The 7,410-nt window shown below is 25.0% G+C and overlaps 1 long non-coding RNA gene across 2 annotated transcripts; it reads right to left on the bottom strand.

The window, feature by feature from the left end:
• Nucleotides 1–789: 789 nt before the first annotated feature.
• LOC107634067 (uncharacterized) lies at nt 790–1,713 on the bottom strand. 2 transcript variants are annotated; one of them, XR_015907541.1, is made up of 3 exons: nt 1,573–1,713; nt 1,085–1,436; nt 790–997 (listed from the first exon to the last, which is right to left on the bottom strand). It is a non-coding gene; the product is annotated as an uncharacterized LOC107634067 (long non-coding RNA). The 2 variants fall into 2 exon arrangements; XR_001618759.3 differs by lacking the exon at nt 1,573–1,713 and having other exon boundaries at nt 1,085–1,476.
• Between the last annotated feature and the right edge of the window lie 5,697 nt (nt 1,714–7,410).

Raw genomic sequence — 7,410 nt, 5'->3', positions numbered from 1 at the left:
TATAATAAATATTAAAATATGCTAAATAACCTTTACCAGGAACTTCGGCTGAACAGTAAAACACTCTTAATGATGTAAAGCAAGATCTTGCTGATTTTCTTGGAGTCCCAAATATAGGCACTCAAGATAAGTATATGGGCTTCTGTTCATTGTGCATAGATACAGGAAAGAGACTTTCTCTTTGTGAAAGACAAAGTGACTAAAAAACTTTCACATTCAAAAAGGACTTTCATATCAATAGGAGGCAAGGAAGTATTGATTAAGACAGTCGAAACAGCTATTCCAGTGTACATATTAAGTTGTTTCAGGTTGTCGAATAGTTTGATTGATGAGATTCACTGCATGATGATGCAGTTTTGGTGGAGTCAAGAGACAAAATGAAAAGAAAATGCACCGACTGAGCTGGGACACTATGAGCAAAGAAAAGACCAGTGGATAATTGGAATTTAAAGACCTAAAGACTTTAATATAGCAATGCTAGCTAAGCAAGGACGGTGACTGCTGACAAAACAACACTCCTTTTTCTTTAAGGTTTTTAAAAACAAATATTTTAGACTTTCATCTTTCTTAGATGCGAAGTCTGGAACAAGACCCTCTTGAACCTGTCAGAGCCTATTGGAAGGGAAAAAAATTATAAAAAAAATGAGAAAATAGAATATTACAGCAGAAGGGGGAATACGAATTCGGAAAAACCCATGGTTTGGTAATTAGCCACCATTGAGATTAATAGATCCAGGATTTAGAGATGAGAATATCACTTGGATTAGACAACTTTTCACAGACGCCAAGGAGTGAAATTCTGAGCTTCTTTGCAACAAATTCAGTCTGAGATTACACAAATCATCTACCAAATCCCAATAAAACAAGAAGAGGATTCAATCTATTGGATTCATACAAATTCAGGGGAGTATACTGTTAAATTAGGATATAAAATAGCGTTCCAGTTCTTCCATCCACGAATTGATAGCCTTCACCCTCAGTATGGAAACAAAGTTCTCTGGAATAGAGTATGAGACTTAAAATGCCAGTCTAAGATCAAAATTTTCATATGAAAAATTATTCATGAGGGGATACCAGCACTCACCAGAATTAAAAGTCGCTTACCACAAGTCAATAAATATGCCCAAGATGCTTGAAATTGCTAGAGAATCCCTTGCACGCCGCTGTTTTCTGCTCAGAAGCCATGCCCTTGTGGAACATTTCACCAGTAACCAACGTAATAGCCAGAAATCCAAATATATTAATATGCGATTGGTGGTCAAAATCTATGAAAATCTTGAAGAAACAACTAGATTTTAGCAAAAGGAGTACCAAATTTGATTACCTATTATGGCAAGCATGGTTGGATAGAAATACCTTTGTCTTCGAGCAATTAAAAAGAGATCCGAAGACTCACTCTTCCAAACGACGAATGGCGGAGGAATTCATGCAGCACTCTTCAATGGTTCAACGAACCGAAGGATTATCATGTGTTCATAACACGCAGTGGAAGATAAGAAAGTAATACTAAAGATCTATTTTGTACTTAAATTTTATTCAAATAAAATTTATATATAGATCAGATCTAAATACCTGTGTACACTAGTAAAAATCACTTTCTTCTTTGATGGTACGAAGGCGCTATGCGTATCCACACCAAGACCAACCTTTGTTGTCAACTCCTTGACCAATGGACATCTGATCTAAATTGAGAAATCTCTTTGCAACTCTTTGCAATCCATAAAATTCTTCTCCAAGAATTGAATTCACATACATTTATGTGTAGAGAGGTAAAGGAATAAAACACTTGTGTGTTGCTATTTTTTTTTTCTCTACTCTTTGCATACATATATATAGTATGAGATTTGTTACTGATTTCAAATTTGAATCTCAATTCAAATGTAAATCATATCTTGTTATTTTAAACTTAAATCTTTCAAATTTATAAATCATATCATAACATAATTTGAAAAAGAATCAATTAGGATCTCATCCAAATTTAGAATTCAAATTTAGAAATAGAATAACTAATTATTCTCAAATCTCATTTAATATTCTCAATTATCATATTATTATATTCTTGGTGCTAGCAAAGAATATAATAATATTTTATTTGAATTAATATAATTATTTATTTGATCAAATCAAAATAATAATTAAATAATTATATAACAAAGATTAGAACACTCATTAGTGTGTGACTCCAAAGGTTCAATACTAAGCGGGTAGTAAATTAGTCATACTAAATTTACTAATCAAGGTTGGCGTCTAGCAACACTCCATAACGCCGATAGTATGAAGTAATATATTTTTACTAAGAATCCGAGAAAAATAAAATATAATTCCTTCCATCTTTTCAGCTCTTGGTTAACCCTTAAAGTATGGTTTAATTGTCAAACTCTAACTTGTTACCATTATTATAATGAATTGTGAATGACCTAAGAAACTCATTTCTTCATTCATTCAATTCTCTTAGCCAAGGTTTTATTCATCTCAGTCATTATAATCATAGAGCTCAAACTCTTTACCGAGAATTGACAGATTCTTTATTGACTAATCATTAATTCTACAAGTATTTAAATCATACCCAATATCCATCCAACTAGCACCTTAGGGTATTAGGTATCCGGAATCAAAGGATAATAAATACATTGTTAATTACTATGACAGTCGCAGGTCAAAGGAAACTCTATTACTATGTTCATTTTGAGAATATCCTATTAACAAATATGCGGTAATTATAACCATTAAGAATTCTCAAAGTGAGTCAGTTCAATGGTCATATCTCTATATGTACCATCTATATATATAATTTAATAAATGAGATATATTAATCTTCATCCAATGAAAACTATCATATATATATATATATATATTATGTCCTTTTTAATAATCTTATGACCAAGAACAATTTAGATTAAATTATAAAAGATTTATCTTTCAATATTATGATCACTATCACAATAATAAATTCCTAAATTTAATCAAAGACCTTATTATACTAACATTTTAATATAATAATAATAACAAATTATTTGACACATAATTAATTAGATTGTAGTCATACTATTTATTCCTAACACGAACACCATAATCCCCTCTTTTTAATTTTACTCATCATTTCTCTTAAGACATTTGCTATTTTACTTCACATATCAGGTTATTTGAGATACCCCACTTTCTATTTTAATGTGCAATAGGTGTAAAGCTCATTTTCTTTTAGCAATAAAATGAAATTAATTTTGGCAAAAAAAAATAATAAGACTTGAACTAATACTATTTATAACTGATTTTTGTTAATATATATTAGATTAATTTAATTGGACTTGATTAATAAAAAAAACTTGAATATATAGCATTATTTATCTTTAAAATATGGTAGAAATTCAGGTGCAGTCAACGTTGATAACTGAGAACTGTTAGATGAAAATTTAATCAAATCATTCAAATCATTTAACAGCTCTCAACTATAAACTTCATATAAAGTTGATTCCACCTGAATTTTCATCTTAAAAAATACGTTAAATATTTTGTAAGAGTGATAAAAACAAGTTTTCCTAACTAAATAATTGACCAATGACCACATATCCCTTTATTTTTATATTGGTAAGAATTCTAGAAAAAAAATTTCGATTAGATTTGTTTTATAGCATCAAAATTCAAAAGAAATATAATTAATTAATAGTTTTTGACAAAGAAATACTATATTATTAGTAAATATTATCATTTTTTATCAGTAATAATTTATATCCTTTATAAATATTTTATATTTTTGTATTTATATTTACTATAATTTTGTACACACATAAATTAATATAATTTATATCTATATTTTTTAAAATTTGCATATATAAATTGATAAAATTAATTTATTAAAAATAATTTAATATTTATGCTAATAAAAAAATACTAAAAGTTACTGGTGCAAGTATTTTTCTTCGACAAAATCATTGATATAGATAAGTATCAAATTTTAAAATTTTATCTATCAACTATTTATTTAATTTGTATATAATAACAAAAAAATTAGTTATTAAATTTTGCTAATCACTAATATTAAAATACTTTAATAATTATAATTATACTAAATTATCAATTTAAACTAATTTTAATTAGTATTTATATATAATATTTATTTATTATCAACATTAGAATTTACACTAATAAAATACTCATTTTTTCTCTGGCTTTTATTTTTACGTTCTTTTTGAAACAAAACAGATAAATTTTAGATAAAAATACAAAAAATTTGTGTAAATATGCCGAATATAAAAGAAAAAGAAAACGCAAAAAAATGGATTTTTTTTAAAATAAAAAATATTATTTTTAAAAATAAATTATTTTAATTTTAAATATTATGATACATTTTTTTTATATAGGAGTACATAAAAATACATGAACAATAAGCATGATTTCTTTAATATCATTGTCTTCGAAAATACACAGGTTCACAAAAATAAATTATATATAACAAGAATTTTTTTATTATAAATTAAAAAAAAATCACTATTTTTTAAAAATAATATTTTTTTATTTATTTAAAAAAAATCCCAAAAGACACATAACAACGAGCGAAAAAGAATATGTATGGCGCATTTTTTTCACTTGGTTGGAGATATGAAGAAAAAAAAATTGAGAGTAAAGTATCATTTTTGTCTTTAACTTTTGGGATAAATTCTATTTGTGTCCCTAACGTTTAAATCGTCCTATTTGTATCCCTAAAGTTTGTAAAAGTGATTCAATATTATCTTACGTTCAATTACACATCATGAACGCTTTAGTTTGAGTTTTAAAAATCTCTTCTTGAAGTTAGAATATAAATGTCTGGTATAGAATTGATGATTCACTCCGAAAAATAGCTCATCAAAGTTGAAACTAATTCCTACAATATTTACATAATTCACTTTTTCAGAGACAATTGAATCTAAACACAAATAGTAGGTATAATATTAAAATCGAACACATCCAAGTGAGACCTAATTGAGAATGAATACATCAGAATAATTGAAAAATATAATATGATTTGTTAGTATAATTGATAGTAGAATAATATTGAATCACTTTTATAAACGTTATGGATACAAATAAGACTATTTAAACGTTAGAGCCACAAATAGGACTCACCTCAAACGTCGGGAACAAAATAATACTCAAAAATTGAGAAATAAAAAATAAGAAACAAATGAGGAATAAAAAATAAAAAATAGATAATACAAAAAATATAAAAAAAAAAGGCGAGAAACCGCTTTAAGTAAAGAAGAAAAGGAAAAAAATTACAAAATTACCGGAGTAAACAACAAAAACAAAACAGAAGCAACAGCATCAGCATAGGAGGAGCGAAAGAAGAAACATTACCACAAAAATGTGTTTAGGATATTTGTAGTGTACTTAGTAGGGAATTTTGTTTGGTGACTTAGTAAGGAATAAAAGTAAGAATTTAATTTTGATGTAGTACGAGTGTTATACATGAATTTAATCGTATAATGTTACATTATCAAAAGAACGATTATAAACCAATGAGTTATAGTTTAAATGGCATAGTTTTTTAATACTCAATTAAGAAGTTGCGGATTCGAGTCTCCTATCGTTGATAAAAAAAAAAGAGCGGTTGTAATTATGTAAAATGTTTTACACTTTCAGTACATCAAAATTAAATTCTAAAAGTAATTAAAAAATTTATTTAAAACATACTAAAAATTCTTATAATAAATATAGAAATCTTTTAAAAAAATTGCAAAAATCTTGAAATAAAATACAAAACAATTAATTCACCGGAAAATTAGTTCAAAAAAGAAAAAAAATTATTCATATAGGACAAATTAGATTAATTTTTTTTGTATTGATTAAATATATGTACGTTGTTATTAGAAGATTGGATATTTTTCTTTGATATGGCATCAATTTTTTTAATTGATATTAATAAAATCGGACGTTAGATTTATTTGAAAAGAAGAAATAAATTATAAATTGGAGAGTCTGATTTATATTTTTAAATTTTTTATTTTTAAAAATAAATATTGGACCGTCTGATTTTAATATTAAAAATTTTTAATTTTAAAAATACAAATCGAATCATCCAATTTATAACTGTTTGTTTAAAAAGCTAAATAATACAAAGAATTTAGAGAAAACGATTTGTGTAATTCACGTGAACGTAAACACTTTTTTTACACCATTTTATGATACACATCTCTCTATAACACACCAAAAATAATAAGCGGACATGGCCAAATTATTTATGAGTAAACATGTCTTATCAATTTGTCGGTCATTTATTAACAGGCTGCATACTCATTTATTTCTTTTCTGCTGTCAGAGTCAGACAGAACCAGAAACAATTAAAGGTATTTGCTATGTTGTTTAAAATTTATTATCTAATGAATAAAAAAATTAAATAATTAATTTTAAATTTAAAAGTTTAAAAATTAAAAAATTTTAAATATTTAAAATTTATTATAAAAAATTAAATAAAAATTAAATACCAAATAAAAGATATTATAAAATTAACCACAATTAAATTAGATTGCAGTTATTAGGGTGAAAATCATGCATGGCGAAATTCAACTTTCTTTTATTTTTGGAACCTACCGTATCTTGATATGAGATATCCGGGACCTGCATTGAATATATTTCAGAATAGAGCAAGTTGGTTAATAAATGGATAGAGTGATTGATTTAGGGTGTATTTAATAAATATGTTCAATTTTTCAAAAATTTTAACTTCTAGTTTAGTTAATTTTTCTGTTTATTAACGTAAAAATGTTGTTATATTTAAAATTACCTTCACAAAAACAACCATTCTTAATTTTTATATTTTATTAATGGATTTTTAGACATTAATATTTAATATTTATTTTTTTATCAATTTTATTTTTTATACATGTTATTATATTTTTTATGAAATTTTTATTATTTTTCTATATGAATTATTTTTTATTATTTATTATTTTTAGTTTTATTAACTTTTTATTTGATATTATATACTTTAATAATTATAATTTTTGTGTATTATATTTATTATTATTTTTTATAATATAATTTATTAATTCCATTTGGTAAAGTAAATTAAACAAAAAAATTAACTATAAATAATAATAATAATAATAAATCATAACGTACTAAAAAAGAGTACTAAAAATATACTATATAAAAAATATATCTGAAAAAAGTACATAAAAAAAATAACATTATAATTTAATGTCATATTTTTTTTGTAATTATCTATCTAAAAGTGATTTGAACTAATATTATCCAAACAATATTTATTTTATTAAAATTAATTTTAGCATAGAGTTACCAAATATAAATCATATTGACACAAACTTACTTCTATTCCAAATCAATTCTATAAAATCACTTTCATTCAAACTCTATTTGACGAACTACAATCCAAACACACAATTAATGATTTTTGGCCATCAGTTAACCATC

This window comes from Arachis ipaensis, chromosome B3, assembly GCF_059453495.1.
Source record: "Arachis ipaensis isolate K30076 ecotype BB chromosome B3, ASM5945349v1, whole genome shotgun sequence".
NCBI lineage: Eukaryota > Viridiplantae > Streptophyta > Magnoliopsida > Fabales > Fabaceae > Arachis > Arachis ipaensis.
This window is presented reverse-complemented; position numbering and strand designations above follow the sequence as displayed.